This window comes from Globicephala melas, chromosome 6 (assembly GCF_963455315.2).
Source record: "Globicephala melas chromosome 6, mGloMel1.2, whole genome shotgun sequence".
Lineage (NCBI taxonomy): Eukaryota > Metazoa > Chordata > Mammalia > Artiodactyla > Delphinidae > Globicephala > Globicephala melas.
This window is the reverse complement of record NC_083319.1, coordinates 46,611,754-46,635,502: the sequence shown is the minus strand read 5'-3', so window position 1 is coordinate 46,635,502 and position 23,749 is coordinate 46,611,754. Positions and strand designations below refer to the sequence as shown.

Genomic DNA, 23,749 nt, shown 5'->3' with positions numbered 1-23,749 from the left:
GCATTTTACATGGGTAGGATGTAGCTGTAATCCGATCAGCTGCAACTGCCGCAGTAACAGAAGGACCCTAAAAATAGAACCTCTGGTAATCTGTCTGGATTACTAAATTCAGTGACAGCTTGGCAACAAATCAGGGAAATGTTTGCGGAAAAGGATTTAAATATATCATGAAGTTTTCTCTGCATTATGAAGAAATCCACAAGGCCCCCAGTTCAGAGCTACTGCTTCAGGGGCCGCTTCCAAACAACCGAGCTCATTTTGTCAAAACATCACCTTTCTGTCCTGCCTTTTGCAATTTAATGATGTTAAACCCATTAATGAAGGCAAAAAAAAAAAAAAGGAGAGAGAGAAGCTTTCAAAAGGGGCCGATCTACACCACTTTCTTTTCACACCACTTAAATTTTACACCATGAAGTCTTCATAGGTATAACTTTTTTTTCTTAATGGTGGCAGAGGAGTTAATCAGGAGACAATGTGGATTCTTGTGAAAACATCATTTGAAATAAAGGTAAGGTTTTTTGAAACTATATAAAGATATATGTAACTATTTATAGCTATATAAACAGAAGAGTTAAATATGTTAGCTGTGTGCTGTTACTGGCTGAGGAGAAAGATGCTTTTGCTGACCATGAACTCACATCTAGAATCTAGAATAAAGCAAAGACAAGTCCTCTGGTGTACCTATTTCTCAGCATTCAGGATTAATTGTTTTGTGGGCTCTTATTGCAATTTTCCTCCATGTCAGGAAATTGCACCCTGCCTTTGCTTCTCAGCCCCTATCCCTTTTCAGGTCCAGAAAATCTCCCCAAGGTTTCCTTTGCTCGGGCCTCCGGGATTCAGAATGTTTTTATTTTCTTTCCATAGTTGGGTCTAATAACTCTCTTCCCACCTCTTCAGAATCCTCTCCTCTCTCCCAAGACGCTGCAGCTACCCCACCCCCTCATTCTGGTCACTCCCCTAACAATCCTCTAGTCTTCTCTTTTAATTCTTCCACTGAAAAGCTATTAAAGGAATCAGCAAGTGACTAAATAACAAATAGAGGAAAATTTCAGCGAGTGCAAGCAAGATTTCTCTTCTAAATCCTCTACCCCTGAGATTATTGTATTCAAATTCTATAACCCTTAAAAATCTTAATCTCTCTTTCATTTGCTATACTGTTTCCTAAACCATCCAGGTGACATATGCCAATGTTAGTTTCATGTGGATTATATCCTTTAGAAATTTATAAAATACAGGGAACTCTGGACACTGACTCAAATCAACATTCTATTTATTTTTTTAATATGTATACTTATTTTGAAGGCTTAATTTTGTTTTGTTTTGTTTTGAAGGGGAGAAGTGAATTTTTAAAAAAATTAATAGTCAAGTATTCTGTGATTATCATTATTTTTGCCTCAGCCAGCTCAGCAGATTTCAGAATCTTATCACTATTGGAAGTTTTAATACCAGTCAATAAGAGTAGATTCATCATCAATATGAACTTATACAAGTGTGAAATAGGACAATGGAAGACTGTCAAGTGGGACAAATTATAATCAATATGTAGCAAAATTTTTTTAACTCTATGATTTTTAATGCATAAACAAGGTATTTATAGCTTTGATGTCAGTATAAGTAATAGAATTAAAGAAAACTAGAAAATTTGTGGATAGTAACAGCAAAGCATTTGAGCAACGTTTGTTTTTGTTGTAAATAATAACTTCATCTGTATGGCTACTATGTCTTTACTTATCTCTAAATGTATACAATGCAACTGCCCTATTACACAAACCACCTTGATTGAGAAATAACCGGTTTAATAATAACCCTAGAGATTCCCTATGTTGCAACTGCATCCCTTCCATGTCAAAGAAATCATTATTCTGACTTTTATAGTAGATCGTTTCTTTGTTTTTCTCTATGATTTTATTATGCATATAAATAATATTTTGCTTTGCCTGTTATTGTGCCCTTTTTGAATGGAGTAATACTATATATATCATTTTGTCTCTTCATTTATCTAATATTATTCATAATGTGGCATATAGCTATAGCTCTTTAATTTTTATTGCAGTAGACTATTACGTTATATTTTACTCACATATTATATTTTGATGAACATTTGAGTCGTTTCCACACTTTTGTTATTATGCACTGTGTTCCCATAAGTTTATAAAACCTGTTAAGAGACATTTAGAAATTGAAAAACCGAAATAAATGGAAGAATACATCATGTTCATGATTGGAAGACATATTTTAAAGATGTCAATTCTCCCAGATTGATTTATAAATTTAGTGCAATCTCAGAAGAACTACTAATTCTTCCCCTGACTTTCCTAAACACTGCTGCCAAATTAATCTGCCTAAAATATATTTATCTTGTCATTCCCTGCTTAAAACCTACATTAAAACCTGCAGTGATTCCCTACTCTCTAGAGCTGTGCTGTTTAACACTGACACCACTAGCCTCATGTGGCCACTTAAATTTAAATTTTAATTAATTAAAATTAAATAAAATTAAGATTCCATTTCTCAGTTACACTAGCCACATTTCAAGTGTTCTATAGCCACATACTCCTACAACATCAGACGGCACCAATATAAAGCATGTCTCTCATCACAGAAAGTTCTATCGTATACCACTGTTCTAGAACATAATGTCATTTTCAGCATGACAGTCAAGAAGTCCACAATCTAGAATCCAATGCTTCAGTCCAATCTGTTTACTCAACATCCTCCTGAAAGAGTGTGATCATTACTACCTACACCTACTTTTACCTCACTCCTTGCATGCATGTCTTTCCTTTTTCACTTTGAAATTCAATTGGCCCGCTCTTATTTTAATTCCTTATAGCCTTTCTTGACTTGTCTCTTATGAATGCTAAACTTCCTTTTTAAACAATAATTATCTTCAGCACATTTTTTGGTAACTATATCTTATGCATACTGCTATGCATTCTTATCGTCTCTTTTAGTTTGCAGATATCTCTAATATAAGAGTGTCTAATGTAAGTTTCTTTTTTTTTTTTTTTTTTTTTTTTGGCAGTACGTGGGCCTCTCGCTGTTGTGGCGTCTCCCGTTGCGGAGCACAGGCTCCGGACCCGCAGGCTCAACGGCCATGGCTCACGGGCCCAGCCGCTCTGCAGCACGTGGGATCTTCCCGGACCAGGGCACGAACCCGTGTCCCCTGCATCGGCAGGTGGACTCTCAACCACTGCGCCACCAGGGAAGCCCTGTAAGTTTCTTGATGGAAGGACTATAATTGTCATTTCTATCATTCTCTCTATGTTACCCAGTGCTGGGCATTGCCCACGGATGATAACCAGTTCTAGTAGGTGACAACATTATTACTTCTTAAACAATATTATTTATCCACTGTTGACTTCCCTTCCAATGAAAATATATCTCTCAACAGTAATAAAGCTCTATTTCTTCCCTGCTACAGCCTCCTAATTCCTGTGTAATCTTGACATGTAGGCAAGGCGGCTCCTCTCACTATCAAGTCTCTTGGAAAACCTTTGCCAAACACATCCCCAGCAACTCAAAAGGTACACCTCCATCTCCCCCACGGTAAATTCCTGCATTGCACCCCTGATCATGACAGCACTGGTGGTCGAAACTGTCCACTGACTGTGTCATGCCTAATTACTCATGTATTGTCTCTAGAGTTGAATAATGCACATTATTAATGAGTTAGTATGCCTTTCATATCTAATTTCCCAAGTTAAATTTATATCTGTTGTTATTGGCCACGTCATAGGTTGATACATGCCATATGTGATATTTTCAGAAATTAGATGTTGGTTTTTGTTAGATGTTGGTTTGAAAAGAATTGGTAGACTTACTCCACTTCTCTACAATTGAAGTCCCCATGTCCCCAGCAATTTTATCAGAGTTGACATTAATGAAGCCTGACTCTCCTTTACCATCCTAGCAGAGAAGCCAAGGACTAGCTACTCTGAAAGGCTCAAGATGTACTCTCTTCAGACTCTCTCCATTTTAGTAGAAGACCCATCATGTTGGGCAGCTGATTGTTGTAATGTGGTTTGTGTCAGGATACTTAACTCTTGATGATTCTGTGACATTGGTGAGAAGAAGAAAGGAAACATGAGCTGCTATTGTCTCTGTCAGCTATTGTTCTATCTCTGCACCAAAGAAACATGCACTCCACTAAGTTCTCTTAGAGATACAATCAAGATAGCTAATTCTAGTTGAAGCCCTGTTGCCAAATATTTATGAGACGAGCAAATCATTTCACCTCTTGCATCTTTGATGTTGGCTTGGAGGCTGCATACGATCCTCTGAAATTCCAATTAAAACAGTAAAGGGGGACTTCCCTGGTGGCGCAGTGGTTGAGAGTCCGCCTGCCGATGCAGGGGACACGGGTTCGTGCCCCGGTCTGGGAGGATCCCACATGCCGCGGAGCGGCTGAGCCCGCGAGCCGTGGCCGCTGAGCCTGCGCGTCCGGAGCGTGTGCTCCGCAACGGGAGAGGCCACAACAGTGAGAGGCCCGCGTACCGCAGGAAAAAAAAAAACAGTAAAAGGAGCAGTGGAGGAAATTTAAGTGTTTTCTAATGACAAAAATAATTCATGTGTTTTCCTTATTGATAACTGAGAATAGAGATTGGCTGAAACTAAAATAAAGAACTATATATTTTTGTATGATTTTAAAAATTATCTTTTTTATAGAATTGGTGGTAAGTTATCCTGAATCAGTCCAGTAACAGTGTTTGCTATCCTTGTCTGTCAAGGAAAAGTCTTCCTTACACACCTAAAATGTATTGTTTTCTTTGACTAGGCACTGTTATCTCTCACATTTAAAAAATTACATTACTCTTGAACACAAATGTCCGGGAAAGAGCAGACATCAGACCCGTATTTCTTGGCATTTGCCTGCTGTCTGGCCTCCTAGTGTGATTAGTAGAATCGTGTTTTTAAAGATGCTGTCTTAATTGTCTTCTCATTTCTACTTTACCTTGAATTGATTCATCAGCATTTGACCATAACTATCAATTGCAACAGTTTTTTCTTTTTTCTTTTTTTGGTTTGGTCTTTGATATCATGATTTTTACATCTTAAAAATGTATTTTAAATTATTATTCCCTGGGAGATAAAAAGACTATTTTTGTTATTTATCTTTGTTTTGTTTCCAGAGGGGCCATTTATTTGTGATCAGTATGTTAGGTTTTTTTTCTAGATGTTCTACTTTTCACCCTTTATGGTATTCTTATAGGCCCTAGATAACAAGAGCAAAATATGCATGAGGTTTTTATTTCTCCTGTGCTAAATATCAACAAAGGATGGGTATATGTATATATCTGTGTATGGAGAATTGTCAGTGCTCCTTTTCTTTGGCCAATATAAGTAAAATGGGTGTAATATCAAGATTGTAGATGTATAGTGTTTATTGAAATGAAACATTTGTATTAGGCTTGCTATGTAAATGTCTAACAACACTTGGACTATTAGTTCTCTAGTTATAAGAGCCCATGGATTGATTTTATCATGTAAACTAGTTTGTTAGGGTTGCCTTTAATTGGTTTATGTAAATTGTACTTCGGAATATTCCCTTAAAACAATCGATACACTACAAATTGTGACTTATCCTTATTTACATTCTTATTTAGTAAAGTAGTTTCTCTAATGACTGCTTCTAGGCAACATTTTATTAGCCTAGTGTGAGGTACTGAACATACTCAGGAGGGAAAAAGATAGCATTGACTTCAATATAGTCATTAATTCAGGACGTTCCCTTTTAGTTAGTTCAAAATAGGGAGGGTTTGCTAAACCTATTATTTATTCTCCCTGCTTCAATGCACCCATTTAAAATCCCCCAAATTATACAAACACAGAAAACCCGAAACCTCTTTCCTTTTAGAAGTACTACCAGAAGATACTACAAAATGTAAGATGTGTAGTATTTCTGAGTTTGGGATATTGATTCTAACAAAGAGGTGAAAGGGGCAGTTAATTTACTACTATTTTCTAAAAGGTCATTACAGATAATTAAGAAAAAAATTAAAGTGTATTTTTCTAAAAAGATTCCTGTCCTTTTGTCCTTGGCAATGATGCATAGTTATTGAATATGATGTAATACAAATTTCATCTCCACTTGTTAATCTGTGGTATTTAACCAGTGACAGCCTTTGAAAAGTGTCAGGGACATAGGTACTATAGGGGTTTAAAATGTTCTTGCCTCTGTGTGTGTGTGCTGTGTATGTGTCTGTGTGAAAGCTTTCATGGGTGTAGATAACTCAATTTCCTTGCTGTCTGAAGCTGAAGGAGATGGAAGGGCAATGAAAAGCTTCCTGTTTACCTTGTCCCTTGTTTAGACAGGGCAGCCATAGCAACATGGCAACCACAACCATATAAACACAGTATCTCCTTATCAGTGATTCATTCCAGAAACCTCTGAGTTGAGTTTCAAGTCTCCCTTCCTTCAACGCCTAATTCCAGGGCATAAATTGCAGGCTGTATCAGACCAACAGAGTATTACATTGTTCAAGGGAAGTATGGCCTTCCTTTCAAGCCCTCATTGCGGCAGCCTCTTTGCTCTCTTTTACCAACTCCTGATATTCGATGGCTTCAAATTGTGATCACTAGTTGAGATCATGGTCACTGTATAACTTCCCTTATGATATTGTATGTAATAGTATATTTATTTTCCTTCTACTCCCCTAACAAGACCTATCTAGACCTTTGGTGAAAATATAGCTAAATTGAAAATAACTCCTAATTATTATTTTTTTATTATTATTATTTTAATTTTTTTTCACTGTTGTGGCCTCTCCCGTTGCGGAGCACAGGCTCTGGACGCACAGGCTCAGCGGCCATGGCTCACGGGCCTAGCCGCTCCGCGGCATGTGGGATCCTCCTGGACCGGGGCACGAACCCGTGTCCCCTGCCTCGGCAGGTGGACTCTCAACTGCTGCGCCACCAGGGAAGCCCACTCCTAATTATTTTAAAGTCATTTTATTTTATCTTTGTTGTTGATGGGGAGCAAGGAATTAAGAATTCATAATATCCTTCAATATATATCTTTATGTCTAGCTAGCTAGCTAGATGTTTAACTTAATTCCATATGAGGAATCATGGGTAATCTGGCAAAGGACTGCTCAACTTAATGTATATGGACCTAGGTAGCACTTTACTGATCTCTGATCACTGAAGAGGACTTTCCCAAGGGACCTTTATTATTAATGAGTGGAGATATTTTGGGAAAGGGGGAAGATTTCCACGTGATTTTTTCATGACTCAGTCTCCTTTACTAATAAGCATGTTGCTATCATCCCACCATGAGTGATTTTTAAGCTGCTTCTTTAGCAGTGGTGATGGATTGGTGTTAATTCTTTCATGATTTCTTTTCCATATGTCTGCCCAAAGTGAGATTTATAATCTTGGTCTCACAATGCATTAGTCTAAACAAATGGACCAGATAGACCCTACATTGACTGCAGAAACAAAAGAGGGGGATTTTCCTAACATGTGACTTTATGACCTATACCCACTGCTTTTGCTCTTTTCTGACAATGCTGTATGAAGAGATAAAGAAGAAGACAACAGTTAAAATAAAGAAAATTATGGGGACATGAAGGATGTCTATTCAAGTATTCAGGAACTATTTATTAAGGGTTTTCAAGCATTTACTTAATATTAGTAGTCATCAGTTCATAAGTTTTTCTTCTCCGGAGACTATAAACTTTTGAAGGCAGTAATTGTATGTCCTATTTATGTTTATTTATATTGGTATTTCCAGCACTGAGCACAGTATATAAAACATGGGTGCTTGATGTATTTCAGTTGAGTGAATATTAGTGGGATTAGGCACTGTGAGAATATAATGATTAACTGTGCCTGTCATATACATAACACTTCAGGTTAACATCTGTGATAAAAAGCAAAGGAAAGAAGTGAGAAACTTTATAAGGAAAGAATTGTTAGCACGTGGTGTAAGGCTGATGAGTCATTAATTCATGTTAGTTTGATCTCCTCCAGGAAAAGACCCCGAGGAAGGGTTTGAGTATAGAAGGGTATTGATTAGGAGGTGATTCCAGGAAACAGTAGAAAAACAGAAGGGAAGGCAGCCATTAAAAGGGTACATTATCATGCAAACTCCCACTGTAGGTAACTTGAAGCTTAATGCCCTAAGGGAATTCAGGGAGACAGACTAGAACAAACACCTCAGAGTTACGCCCCTTCATAGCTAAGGGAACTGGAGTATTTATACACCAACTCTTACCACTGGGTGGTTGGGAATGCACTTGTGGGACGTTGATTCCCTGGGACTTCTCACTTGCCATCACAGGTAAGAAACACGGGCTCCGAAGCCAGAGATTATTCTTAGCTGAAGGAATGCAAGATTGGAATTTGCAAATAGGGTTAGCATGCAGTGTCCAACAGAAAGTAGATTCCATTATAAGTATTAGGTAAGAGATAAATAAAAATATTATTTTTTATTTAAATTTATGTGTATTTTTAAATGATCACTACATTGTTAAAACCATAACTACTTTTTCAATTGCTTGGAGCTAACTACTTAATACATGGAACTGTGTAGTATTAATTCTGGTCTCGGTGCCAAAGAAGTATTATGAAACATTAACAGTGTCATGAACCAAGAAAGTTTGAGAACCACTAATTACCTCTTCTTTTAATATTTGTGGGTGACCTGATGAGAGCAGTTTTTCCATGGGTAACATCTATGGGTTGTATGAGTCTATTAGAACAGACCTACCTTCGTCAGACTAAAGTTATTTGGGATTTCAGAAGCAGGACACATGTCACATGACTATCCACACACTGCATTTCTGTATAAATGGCAAACATATCAAATGTTGATGTGTTCTATGTCTCTGGTAAAAGAATACAACTTTTATGGATTATGTGGCCAATATTTTCCTTATGTTACCTTTGGACCTTGAACCAGCCCCCTTGACTTCAGAAGAGATTCTCAATCCTTTCTTGGCCTCTTTGCTCAGATTTAATAAGAAACTAGCTCTGGCTTGCAATCTTGCTGATTTTGTCTTTTAAATGGCTTATAAAGAAATATCTATATGCTTATATATGTAATATATCTGTCATGACAAATGTGTAGGTCGCTGTGATATGTGTTTTTAGTCCCATTCATTGCTCCAGTCTATATTTCCAACTGTATGTCTCTATTTGTCACATTTAAAATTTTTTACAATTTATAATTGTAAGTCATTAAAATAACTTCTGGAATAGGCAAGAAATATATAAAAAAGCACAGAGATGAATTATAACTAACGGACTAAAAATGAAGACATGACAAATTGATAAAATAATATCATAATCATAATCATAGGCTTAACATGCCTATTGAATACTTATCACACACAGACCCTAGTGGTCTATACATATGTGTTGATTTTATCCTAACAGCACCCTGACATGTGTGTTCTATATTATTATCCCATTTGGGGGTTATATCTATCCGGAAGCAAATGCTGCTGGTGCCCGGTTATATTCCTCAGGGCTTTACCATGTAATGCATAGAGTTCTGACTTCTACATGCCACACTCTGCTTGTCTTTGCCCAGCAGGTTTTTGATAGTTGGAGCCAGGTCTGCCCTCTTGCAAAGCGAAAGGAGAATTAACACAACCTATGACTGCCCTCCTTCACTAATATTTCCTGGGATAATGTTCCAAACCAACTATTTGTGCTCAATCCTTATTTCAAGGTTCTGGAGGAACCCAAACTGAGACATATATCTGTACATTCACTTGTACATCCATGCATACATAATTATAAAACTGCCTTAAATTGGGGAACTAGATAAGATGTATATTTCTGGGACTGAGAAAGTATTGTCTCAAACTTGCATGGGATTCTTCAGAAGGAGGGAACAGAGAGCAGAAGGAACTTTATCTTCAGGAAGGGCACTGGCAATATAGACTCAAATTAGGACAAATAGCCAAATCCATTTTAGTCCTAAGTACAGAAAACGGAGGAAGAAAGAGGTGACAGCATCTCATGAATTCATGGCTGTACCATACTGCAGTCACACAGCACAGACAGGAATAATAAAAACAATCAGCTGCTTACTGATGGGGTTTTTTCCTATCAGTTAGCAAAATGATGTGGCGAGACAATTAGTATATTATTTAAGTCCAGTGTGCTGAGATCTGAGATGCTGGCAACTATGTTATTGTGAGGGAACGGGTGGTAGGAGCTAGATTGGGTAGTCTATTCACATATACGTAAAACACACCCACACTCCAACTGATCCATATTGAGAGGTGAGAAGTTGTACTGGTCTAGAGAAAGCGGTAAGAGGATTGTCCTGTTTTTAATATCACTACAACATTTTTTTATTGATGTTATGTCTCTCAGGTTCTGGCATTTTAAGAATTGCGATTGACAGCAAACTTGAATGAGAATGAGGTTGCCCTCAGGTCCCCAACATATTCTGCTTTGTTTAACCTTATAAGATGCTTAATTTGAGGGTCATTTCACAATTTGCTCTAAAGGTTCCTTTTCCTTTCTGATTAGATTTCTATTTTATTGTAATTTAGGATATTATTTTATGGTGGTGGTGGGTGTGTGTGCGTATTTTAAAGTAAGGTACTGATATTATTCAATCTATGATTGCTCGAAACTAGGTATGATTTCATCTGGCAGCCTGTTCAGAAGTGAATGGAAGCTGCGTGCTTCTCCACCAGTCATTACAGCGCATGCTGTGAGCGTGAATGTTCATTAGCATATTATGGATCTATAATTTCTGCTTAAAAAAAAACCCTACAGAAAGCAATTACCCAGCATGATAAGAGCTCTGTTTTAAACTTCAACACCTTCTCCACTTTCCTACTTTTTAGTCTACCTTCTCCGTATCTCTGCATATTTGTTTTTAACTAAATAGAAAGATTGTATAGTTAAACATCTCTGACAGTGGGTCATTTGTACAGAGCTGGTTCACTGTCAGAGGCAAAATGGGTTAGGTGAAGCTGAGGCAGATTACCTAACAGCTCATTAAATGGCTAAAAAAAATGCATGTTGCGGAAAAGTGCAGCTCTTGAAATATGAAGTGACCTCTCACGTTTGCTGTGTGACTTTGAGATACTCAATTAGCCTCTCGGAGCTTTATCTTACTGCCTTTCAATAGGATCAGTAAAGTCTGTCTTGCAGAGTGGCTGTGAACAGAAAAGAAGATAATGTATGGTAAAGAGCTTTAAAAAAGTTCAGAGGTGTACAAATAAAAGTTATTACTATCATTACTTGTTCAGCAGGCGGCAATCTACAAATTGTTTTAATGTGTATTGTTGAATTTGGCTTTCAGAAATGTCCTGTGGAACAGAAAGAGATACCCTCTATTGCACAGATGCGAATACTGAGGCTCTGTGAAGTCAGGAAGCACCAGGCATGCTCAATTTTACAACTTAAGAAACTGAAGAGGAATGGTTGGCTGCTGAATTTGGGATTCAAGTTTAAATTCTCATTTAAAGGTAATTATTTATATATGATAAATAACTACACACAGGTATGTGCACACACACACACACACACACACACACAGAGTAGGAGAGATTTCTATAATGCCTTTCATTTGCGACCCCACTGTGCCCTTTAAGATCAGATTTCATCTCACACTCAGACCCACCCGAGTCCCTTGAGTTACGCTGTGTGCAATGTTTTTACATGACTTCCCTTAAACAGAGCGTTCAGTACAGATTCACTGATCAATGTTCTCTGCGTCTTGTTTCATTTTTTTCTTTGCCCTGGAGATTGCTATTGTGCTGGATGTAGGCATATTCTGGAAACTTCATTTAAAAATGAATAAATGTGTTTAATTGGAAAATAAGAACTGTTATGTTTTCACAGGCACTGGGCAGATACTTCCTTGCTAACCCTTATCCCCAGCTCCTTTTTCTTTAATGTCACTCTCTGTAGAATTGCTTGATCAACCAAAGCGTGTCTCCTGATGAAAACAGACTGTTCCTCAAAGAACAAATTAAGGACTTTCAGTCCTGGAGGTAAAACACTGTGAGTTCATCATGCAGTGCTGTAAAATAAATGTGTTATGTGACTGGCAACTCTGTCACACAATCAACAGGAAGCCTGAAATGCTGAGATGGGCTGATTTGCACATTTTCATGAAGTACTTGCAAATGCAATCAAAATAAGCCAATAGGATTTAGAACTTCTTGCTATGACTCAGCCTCTTAAACTTTGTTAAAAAAATCTCTTAACAAACCATTTATTTCCTACTGAATGAATATGTTGCATTTTTAAAAGCCATTTCAAATTCCAAGTTCTGTTTGGAAGTACCAGTGTACTTTAATAAGGATGAGTTCTGAAAGAGCCGAGTGGTGTAGCGCACAGAGCAGAGGAACTGAAGTCTTTAATCTCTATGATGTCCTTTCTCTTTCTCCCTCTTTTTCTTTGTCATTTTCCTCACCCTTCTGTCTTCTGCCTTTTCTCTCCTTTATTGTCTTTTAGTCTCCAGTTCAAACTTTGTTCATGGTGAATAAATGCTTATGGAAAAAATTTAAAGTAGGATAAGTACTGATTTCTTGGTAAATCATTTTTATTTCTTCAACAAATACTTTGTTCAGCACCAGCTGTGTGCTAAGCATTGTTACACATAAACATAATCTTCAGTAAACCATAGTCCTTTAAAGGAACTATTTAAGCGACTGTCTCCCAGATAAAGCTCTGCTACTGTGGGTAAAAGGCACACCAAAAATCCATCGCCCACACTTTTCACTAAATTCCTTATGCCCATGTAAATGGTGAGGACCCACCCCTGTAAGTTTAAAGAATTTAGAGTGGCTGGATAAAGAGATGGACATCTATATCAAGTTCACTCTTTTAGGAAATAGGAATCAGAGGACTTAAAAATAGATTATTAATGTATCTGAATTGCAGTTAACATATTCACAATTTTACACCTCAATTTAGGTGTAATTCATGAAGTGGTCTATCTAGACTTTTTATACAGTGCAGATGTGCTATTGTGTTGTGAATCAGTGTTGCATATGAAAATCTTACATGCTTTGCTCGTTTGCTGGGAATGCTTGGACGTCGTACATTGTGAACCTCAGCCACAGCATTGAAAAGATAGATGCTATTTCTCCTTGTACAGTCAGCTCATGGTCAAGAAATATCGTCTGTGTTCTTCCAGGTGTCTCTATCACTTGGCATCCTGAATGAAATCCCTGGGAGTCCTATGCTATACGCTCATCTACCAGAGACCAATCTGAAAAAATAGGCTCTTATTATAGACTAGGTCTTAGAATAAAGTAATTAATTCATAAATGAATTTACATGTTCAATTGTGTTATGGGTTGAATTGTGACTTTATTTGGAAATAGAGCCTTTGTAGATGTAATTAGTGAACATGAGGTCATACCGGTGTAGGGGTGGCCTTTAATCCAATAGGACTGGTATTCTTATTAAAAGGGGAAATTTGGACACAGGGACAGACACTCAAATGGAGAGAAAACCAAATGAAGACTGGAGTCATGCTGCCACAAGATACGGAACCGTCGGAAGTTAGAAGAGAAGCCTGGAGCAAATCCTGCCTGGAGCCTTCTGAGGGAGCATGGCCCTGTGAACACAGTGATCTTGGACTTCCATCTCCAGGATTACAATACATTGTTGTTCTTTAAGCCATTTACTTTGTGGTACTTTGTTATGGCAGCCCTAGGAAACTCATACAGTTAGTATTTGAGTTACCTATTTTGTTAAATGATAAAGACAAAATAATATAGTGAAAAGTTTGCAGTACCTTTCACCAACTGTCAAATCAGGAAATGTCTGTTTCTGTATCCTCTCAGAAGCACTGCTAGAAACAGGAGTGAGATAAGGATGTGAACCTGCTAACTGAGGAGTAAATCAGGTGCTAACATTGGATGTCTTGAGGGAAATTGATAATATATCCCCAGTAGATGAAAAACAATAAAAAATATTCACTGTGGGCCTATTAAGTCAGAAACCAAAATCCCTCAGCCAAGTTTATGAATATCCCCAGAATCCTTGAGTGTTCTAATCTCCCTTTATGCTGCAGAGGTAGCTATAAGATAAGTAAAATCTGAAACACCCAGGTCCTTATTGATTATGCATCAGCAGAGGATGGAAGATTTTATTTGTTCTCCCAAGTGGATTGTGAGAGCCTCTTTCTAACAACATGCCGGTGCACAGCTAAATGAATCAGCCTTTTTAAAAAGGTGACAATACAAAAAAGAAGTGCAGTGCCACATTCAAGGGTCTGAGGACACATCTCTGAAAGTGAAATACAACAAAAACCTGGGCTGCCAACACCCTCCACTGGGCAGGGGAATGATGCAAGCGACTGCAGGGTCTTAAGAGAAGATAATACAGAGTGAAACAGAGCAATAAGGTAGAAATTTAATGAACGACATTAATAAAAGTATGGCTAGGTGAGAAAATCTGACATTTCTGGATTTTAGCTACAGTACCAAATTGACCTTGAAACTTGTATGTATAAGATCAATGCAAAAATAATGCCTTTAATCTTAAATGTGTGGTTTGCTTTTTTAAGCACTTAATATATATCATTTAATATTTACACACACCTTTTAAATTTTTATTATTTTATTTTGCAGAGGCAACCTGAAGCCTAGAGAAGTTTAATATCATTCGTAGGGCCAAACACCTAACTAGCTGGAGGTTAAATATGACCCCAAAACCAGTGCTCTGTACTATAGCTCTGAAGCAACAGAATGTCTCTTTCAAGACTGACCATTTTTCAGTGAAAAAAAAAAGACATTTTAGTATCTGTCGTAATTTCCATAGCTCAAACTGATAAATCTCTGTAACAGTGATGTACTTAAGAATTTACATTTTTCCACCTAAAATCACCTAAGGGTCGAAAGGCTTGATCTCCACCTGATGTAGAACATCTGTATTAACATTGTTACTCCTTACCACTGAAGAAACAGGACAATTCTCCAATCTATAGGAGTTAGTGACCAGGAAGAGTGCTTTGAAAACATCGCCCTGTGATGCTGTCTCTACAGGTAAGAGCTGTGGCGTTCCTGTCTCCATGGGAGTAAGGAAAGTAAGGTCTAGAGATTAGATGCTGTGAACCATCTCTTATGTATATCTGATGAAGCTTTATTTTTTGGTTGCCAAAAACTAAATGGTCTTACTGGGGGAAGGACTGCCAAGTTGGACACCTGTCATAGTTTTGCTTTCCTTGGTATTATTAGACATGGTGCTATAACCAATCTGTTTCAACAGTGCCTGCAGCACACCATTTCTGCCAAAATCCCTGGTCTTAAAGAACTGTGCATAGCCTTATTTTTCCTTGTTCTAAGTGGGGGAATCCCCCTTTAAACAACTAGGAAGCTGCGGTTTGTATTTTAAATTGATTCTTTAACTTTTAAAATGTGTCTTCTCAAATGCCCTCAAAAGAAGCAGAAATGAAAGCATAGGCGAAATCCAAACATATGCACAGAGACAGGAAGTTAGAAAGTAAAGGAAGTTGACAAGTTAGAAAGTCAATGGCCGCACTTCGGCCATTCATGGGTCACCTTTAAGATGTTTGCTATATCTGCACACCACAAGGATTGCCGTTGACTGCCTATTTTCTTCAAATCAATTACTTAGTTTCTCTCAACATCCTAGACAACAATATCTTTCAAATACATAGGTTTTTATATACAAGTTATAGATGTTAAATATATTTCTATTAAAATAAAACAGTATTCAACTTTGTACCACTTAATGTCATCTGCATTACAGTTTTGATGTACTCACCGGGGAGTGTGTGGGCTAAAGCTGCCAACGAAGTAATTGCTAGCTTTCTCCTCCTCCCTAGTCCCTCACCCCACACCACAGCCTCAGTTGGAGAACAAGTTAAAATAAGAGCCCTTCCAGAACTCAGATCTTAGGCTGTGAGTCAGTTCACCCATCCTCTCTCCTGTTGGGCTTATATGGAGATGTTATAGGTCAAGCCTGAGTAATTTTTTCTTCCATTAGGATCACCTTTTCTTCCCAAGCTTCCTCAGTCATTCTTTCAAATAGAATTATGGTGGGTAGACTCTGTTCAACTAAGGCATTGTTGGTTATCTCCAGTCAGAGGATAAACAGAATAGAGTTTTCTACTATTATTACTTCTCCATAAAGGCACATCTGTATGGATCCTTTCCTTGGTAGTTATCTTAAATGGGTTTTACTTTTTACTTTTCTCCTCTTTTGGATCACATTGTTTCCTTAGAATTGTTCTGGTTTTTAACAACTAGTAACTAACAGGAGGTTGCAACTAACTAGCTGTCTATAGGTGTGTGTGTATATATATATATATATATATATATATATATATATATATATATATATATATATATATTTTTTTTTTTTTTGCGGTACACGGGCCTCTCACTGTTGTGGCCTCTCCCGTTGCGGAGTACAGGTTCCAGACGCGCAGGCTCAGCAGCCATGGCTCACGGGCCCAGCCGCTCTGCGGCATATGGGATCTTCCCGGATCGGGGCACGAACCTGTGTCCCCTGCATCGGCAGGCAGACTCTCAACCACTGCGCCACCAGGGAAGCCCATATAGGTATATTTTATTTAGTTGGTATTATCATGGCTCAGTGCTTAAACAAACAAACACATGGTGAGAATTTTTGTATTTATCCCATAGTTTAAGGGAGAAATTCCAGGAGCTTTAGAATGAAAGGAAACTCTAATAACATTTAGCCAAGTTCCTCACTTGTTTTACAGAAACTAAACCCAGAGAGATGCAAGAATGTGTCCATTTTATATAAACAGCTCTTTCATGATTGGGTGAAAATCCCAGGTGAACTGACTCACAGCCTAAGATTCCCTCCATTATGAGATGTGGTCTCTCCAGATCTTTGAGATGAGTATACATCTCATTTTCATAATAAATACTTAAATCACACGCATGTGTGGAAAACCTTCTCAAACTTAGTGCTCTTGAGATTGAGAAATCACACGGGATGCATACAGAACCTTGCCCTAATGTAGAATCCAAAAAATATCTTGTCAGCATAATCAGAAGGAAAATATGGGTGGTGGGAAGTTACAGAATATAGAAAGAAGGAGGGAAGCCTTTCAGTCCATATTAAAACATTCAACTTTTTCATTTTTTCCCTTTCTTCCTTTTTCCTAGTAAATCAGAGTCCCAGCTACAATGCATTAAGCTGTGGCCTAATCAGCGGTGAGAGATGGTCTGAGGTCTGCTTCAGTGAGTGAGAAGCTGGCACTAAAGGCATTTAAGCATTTTCCAGCCATTTCACCCAGTTGATTATAATGATTGTTGATTGTAATGATTTTTGAGCCATTCTATATTATGGGAAATGTCAAAATCTGTATTGTCTGAGAGCTCACACGTTTGAAAAGAAAAACAGTGTAGGGGATGTGCAAGTGGAGAAGCAACAACTAGTTGTGGACAGTAGCTAATCTAATAGCTGCATTTTTTTCTTTGATAGATTGAAGTGGCTCTTTATCACTGCCAACCACTCCCCACTGCTCTGGCCTCCCCTCCTTTTCTTTCCCTACATCATCACTTCATGTTGATTATTTCGACTACAGGGTTTTACTTGTGAAGTGCTTTGCCATTTGTACTAGCAGAAAGGTCACCATTTGCAATACTTTCAAAGTAGAACATCGCCTTATTGGTGTCATGCAAATTATTTTTCACTCACACTGTAAAAGGTAGGAGCTGTCAAAACATATGGTAGGTAGCCACAGGAAAAAAACAAAACAAAACAAAATCTTATATCTGTCTTCCTGTAGGTATATATATATCTGAAACAAAGTTTCTTGAAATAGCACCCTTGCCTTGGAAAATACAAAGATGTTATCTTTTCTATTTCATGTTTCTATTCTTTTCTGTTTTGGTTTGTTCTATTCCACTTAAAATGTTTCTAATATGTTATTGATTTCATGACTCAGTAAGGGCCTTAACTCTTATTTTCTAAAACATTGATGTAGGCGTGCATACCTGACTGCCCTCTAGACCACACCATAAAATTGTTGTTTGACCAATATTACTTAGACTGGACTTGGAGTTCTATGAGTTCTCCTTGTACTTGCATACTTTAAAATATTATAATAGATTTACTTCTGGATTTGGTAAGCATCACTGTTTCTAGAATTGTGCCTTATTTCTTTCATTTTTTTGTTTCTTCATTCTCACATTTTCCCATATGCATTTAATTCTTAAACATATGTTTTTTTAATTTTCAGATGATGTGAAATCATTTTAGTTGTTTTGCATAGCTCAATTCTAAGCACCCAGACATTCTTGATAATAATGATAAGGATTCAGCAAAAGCTATTTTGGTTTTGTTATATATGCCTCTGCTAAGTTAACACTCTTTATCTATCTCATCCTTCTAAAAATATTAAAAAATTTTTGATGTGTACACAAACACACATAGATTGTATATAAACATGTATATATTTGTGTTTGTTATATATTTCACAATAAAATTCAGCAAATTTCATTTAACAAATAATTTGATAAAATTAACAAAATAATCCAGTTTTTAAAAACACATACAATATTAAAAATGAGATAATCCTAGGAGAGATGATAAACCCAGGAAATGGTTTAATGTGCACAAAGTGTATGATATACATCAGTATATTTGCTTCAGGGAAACAGCAATAGTGGGTCTAAAGCCTTTTTTATAGCCAATGGGAAGTTAGGGACATGATTTACTTGCTTGTTTTTCTTTCTTTCTTTGGGGAGTCATGGTTCCGACTTTTACTTTTCTGTTATAGTAAGCTCTTACCTTCTTATACTTTCTTATATTAGTGCTCCACATCCACTCCCTTGGTGGATCAGTAAATAGAAGTATTCGAATAGGACATGTCACTGATGTTTATTTATGTATGTACAAAAGGAATCTTATATACATACATATGTATCTATCTATATATGTATACACACATATCGATATGTGTATGTATGTATCTATCTATGTGTATGTAGCTAAACTCTCTCAGACTCATCCAGCCCTTGCCTACCTCACCAACTCGTATTGATTTTGTCTACTTCTTCTGTAAAAGATTCTAATGGGTTTTAAAGTATATGTATTCAATCATGGGGAAAAGAACACCATCAAACTCACCCTTCACCAACTTGTAAAGAGCATGGTCTTGAAGGAATGGGAATCTGTAAGCTCGTTGCTAGGATGTAATTAGGATTCAGGCATTTCTGGGATTCATTCACATGGGTCTGGAAATACCTGAGAGCTTGGTAAATTAAGTTGGCCAAAGCAACCATTTTCATGTGATAAGTCCCCTGGGGGCAATAAAAGGGATTGGGGAGGTGGGAGGAAAAGGTTTGCACTGCTTTCATGGTGGGTAAGAAAACCAGCATGGTTCTAGGTCAGAAGTTGGTACTATGCCATCACCTTCACACGATTTGTGCCTAAGCCCTGAGGAGAGAAGGGGATGCAGGCAGAAATAGAAGGAAAGAACTATTCCCAGAAAGGGAAGACCTTGGAAGCACAAGAAGTATAGTTTTAGTCACAGAGGACAAAACGCATCACAGGAAAGGACAGAATAGTAACTTCTCTTCTGTATGAAATATCTTGTGACTCCAGGCACTCAGGGTTGTAGGGCATGTGATTCTACTTTGGTTCCTGAATGGTTAAGTTCTGGAGCACTGAGAGAGTCCCACATTCTCACAAACAGGGCTGATGGCTGACCGCAGATGGCTTTAGAGGGAGCTGATATGAAGGAGGGGATTAGCCTGGGGCAGAAAAGCTCAAGTGCATAATTAGTGAGAATGCAAAGAGAAATTCGGGGAATGGGACTTGTAAGGGCTGGAGGTCCATCCTTATGCGGGTAAGTACATCTGCCAAGGAGGTGTGTAATTTTTTAGTCAATGTGAACCCATTAGGACCTACAAGCTGTAGAGAGCTGGGCAAACTTTGGACATACATAAAAGATTTGCCACGAATATATGGCGGTGAGAGGAGACAGGATTATGAGCATGTGCTCTGGCCAGTAGTACACTGTCCTGTGATCACTCAGTATATGAGGGTTTAGAGAATGCAAACTCTTCCCCAGTAGAAGTCGTACATGGAATGTAAAAAAGCAGAGCCACCTTGTTGAGCCCTGTCTGCCAGATGCTTCCTCACCTTCTGTGGGAATCACTGACTTTAGTCTCTAACTGAAGAGCCACAGAACTCTCCAGGTTCTGGGAAACTCAGACTTCAAACTGAAACTGCTGATTCCTTCAACTGAAAGAAAACTGAGACGCCTAGGGGCAAATGAGTCAAAGCTACCCATAGAGGGAGTGGCAGAAATGAGGCCATCCAATATTTACCCATTAAGTAGTTTCTGGTACCAATTCCAAGTGTGAGGGCAGAAGGGGATTCCCCACACCACAAACAAGCACCAGCTGGAGGCCAGCATGAATTCCCCAAGAGTTCAACCAAATTCTGACACTATCTACCCAGGGACAGCATAGGGTTCCACAGGTCAAGGGATCAGTCCCACAAGACTGTCCCTCCTTGCCACACACACTTCAGACACCAGTCACAAGCCCCGGTTGTTAACTGTACTTCTGATCTACTGCTTATACATCCGAGGTTCCCATGACCTCCTCCCTGGGTTCAATTAATTTGCTAAAGTGGCTCACAGAACTCAGAGAAATATTTTACTTATAGGTTACAGGTTTATTATAAGAGGATATAATTCAGTAACGTCCAGATGGAAGAAATGCATAAGGAGACATATGCGGAAAGGGTGCAGCAGTTCCAAGCCGTCTCCAGGTGCGACACTCTCCCCAAATCTCAACGTGTTCAACAACCTGGAAGCTCTCTGAACCCAGTCCTTCCAGGTTTTTTATAGGAGCTTCATTACATAAACATGATTGAGTAAATGATTGGCTACTGGAGATCCATTCAACCTGTAGGCCCTGTTCCCTCCTCTGGAGATCCGGGGTGGTACTGAAAGTTCCAACCCTCTAATCTCAGGGCTGGCTCGCCCCTAATCTTTAGGTGGGGTCCAAAAGTCACCTCATTAACATAATAAAAGAGACTCCCCCCACCTCCCCCATCACTTAGGAAATTCCAAGGAGTTCTGTGCCAGGAATGGGGATGAAAAGCAAATCTATATATTTCTTATCAGAAATCACAATATCACACGTACACTGAGAGTTGCCATGTGGAATGAATGAGAAAATAGTATACATTATTCCTGTTCTGCTTTCTGATGTTCATGTAGTCTGTGATCAAATTCCTATTGATCCTACATTTCACATGTAACCATCAAAAGAATATGAAGAATATTAGATGTGACCAGAGAGAGCAAAGCCTAGGACGAAAGACTTTGTTAGAGAGTGACAGTATGTCCTCTCCTCTCTGGGATCAGGGCCAGATGGTGGCCGCAGGGAAAAGAGCAGAGCAGAAGCACATGAGAGGGGTGGAAAGGGAGAAGCAACTGCTGAGCACTGGTGCTGTGGTCAGTACTCCTGGGCTCACCTATTTCTCTACCTGGAAGCCTTTTACTTATCTAGGGCGTCAAGCCTATTTTGCTGTCCTCTCTTTTTTCTCTTTCCACTCTCTTTATCTACCTCAACACTTTTTTCCTATTTCCTCTCACTCCCCAACCTTTTTTGATCTCTCTCTTCCTTTATATCCTGTGATTTTCCTTTCCCATCTCCCTCCTTCTGGACTCTGTTTTTCTTGTCTTCCTTTCTCTCACTGCCAAATGGCTTTTCCCAAAGCTTACGCTAATTTATACTTATGCCAGCATTTATAAGCATATAGCTGTTTCCTTATACTCTCATAAAAACTAGGCATTATCAAAAAATGTTTACTCTTTTTCCAGTATGCGGGGATAAATAATCTTTCATGTATTAAAATGTATTCAGTGTATTCAAATTTTTGAGAAGGGACATCATATACCAAAGAGGGATGACAGCTGTACGTCTGTACTCGGTGCTTTTCATTATTATCACTTCATAACAATACCAGAAAGACTCTCTCTTCTATATAAATGAGAAATGAGGCTCTAAGAGATTAAACAACTTTCCTACAAAACACACCACTGGTAAAGTGCAAGTCTGTGATCAAATGGCATGGATTTATTTTATGAAAACTAGGTGCAGCATGTTTTGTTAGGGGCAGATCATGCAAATAAGCCCCAGGGTAGCATTTAAGGAACATGGAGGGGTACATCTTTATATAATTATCCAACATGGTGATTTATTCCACATACATTAAAATGCCACTTCCTATGAACAAGGCACTGCTGGTACATAGAAAACAAATGACTTTTTTTCTGTCAAAAAACCTACAATATATTAGAGAAGATAAGTGATAAATATAATTATAACCCAAGTTAGTATGTCATAAAACAAAGTGAGGGGAGTGGAAGGATAACAGCTGCTCAAGAAAGAGGATTAAAAAAAAAAAAAAAGAAAAAAAGAAAGAGGATTTCTCGGTTTGAGGTCTTGAGGGTGGATTAGATCCAAAACAGGCAGGAGGTGGGATATGGCCACACCTAGATGTATAAAGGAGGAATGCAAATAGGTTTTGTTAATATCGAGGAACTGCGCAGCTAGGATGTTACAGGGTTATAAATTTGCATTTTGCAAGTGTTTCAGACACTGGGGATGATTGGAAGTGTAAAGACGAAGATGTGCATGGTGGGCCTACTCCTTGCATGTTGGGAGAAAGTCCTGGAGGTTGGTAGACAGAGAGATGCGGTTAAAGAAGAAGGAAGAAGAAATAGGGAAGTTTCTATTTCTCTACTTCTTTTTTTTTTTTTTTTTTTTTGCAGTAGGCGGGCCTCTCACTGCTGTGGCCTCCCCTGTCGCGAAGCACAGGCTCCGGACGCGCCGGCTCAGTGGCCATGGTCCACGGGCCCAGCCGCTCCGTGGCACGTGGGATCCTCCCGGAACAGGGCACGAACCTGCATCCCCCGCATCGGCAGGTGGACTCCCAACCACTGCGCCACCAGGGAAGCCCTATTTCTCTACTTCTTGATGCTAATAGCTTTGAGGGCAGTAAACACTAAATTGTTTTTATGGCATGTGTACAATATCTGAATTAATTCATGTGTATGTTAGCTAGTAAATTGTTGTGTACTCTCCAGCAAGTCGACGTGCATGGATTGATTTGAAAAAGGGAATGTAGAAGAGAAGAAATGAGTATGAGGGCACTGAGATGGAAGATCACTTGACAGCACTTTCAAAAAGATATGCCTCCAAGGAAGCAGGTGAATGAGACAGTGAAATTTATGCCATTGCTATTGTTGTTATTAGTGTGCCCCACTTATATAATTGTGAACCTTGGGTTCCATGAGCAAAAGTTAATTAAGAGATTAGATCTTGCATATTGAGAATGTGCAGATAAAAAAGAGTAAATCCACCTAGGCTGGGTCAACAAAAATGGCTAATATTACAAGCACTGCTAGCAGCTAACATGTATTAGACACATACTATGTGGCAGGCACTGTACTAAGTGCTTTGTATGCATTAACTCATTTAATCCTCATAGCAGCTGTAGGAGGTTTCAGGTAAGGAAACCAAAGGAAGGCCACATAAGACAGGCTGTCTGGCTCCAGGGCCCATACTTTTAGTCACAATAAAAATTGAAATGATTAATTCTTTTCTTTTACCTTTCTAGGTTCTTCTGGCTGATCTAAGAATTAAATTGACAGGAGAAAGATTCACAGGAGATCAGATTTAATTTCATATGTACAGGAATCTCATATACATGAGAGGGTCAGAGACCCACACACATGAGAGGTTCAAAGACAAAGGTAAAATGAGGTCTATATGCCATCGTGAGCTAA

The 23,749-nt window shown here is 38.4% G+C and overlaps 1 long non-coding RNA gene across 2 annotated transcripts; it reads left to right on the top strand.

Moving 5' to 3' along the window:
* Positions 1 to 358: 358 nt before the first annotated feature.
* Positions 359 to 23,213, top strand: LOC138842713 (uncharacterized). Of its 2 annotated transcripts, none has more exons than XR_011377508.1 (4): positions 359 to 508; positions 3,026 to 3,214; positions 11,276 to 11,441; positions 22,733 to 23,213. It is a non-coding gene; the product is annotated as an uncharacterized lncRNA (long non-coding RNA). The 2 variants fall into 2 exon arrangements; XR_011377507.1 differs by lacking the exon at positions 22,733 to 23,213 and adding an exon at positions 13,121 to 14,326.
* Positions 23,214 to 23,749: the final 536 nt, after the last annotated feature.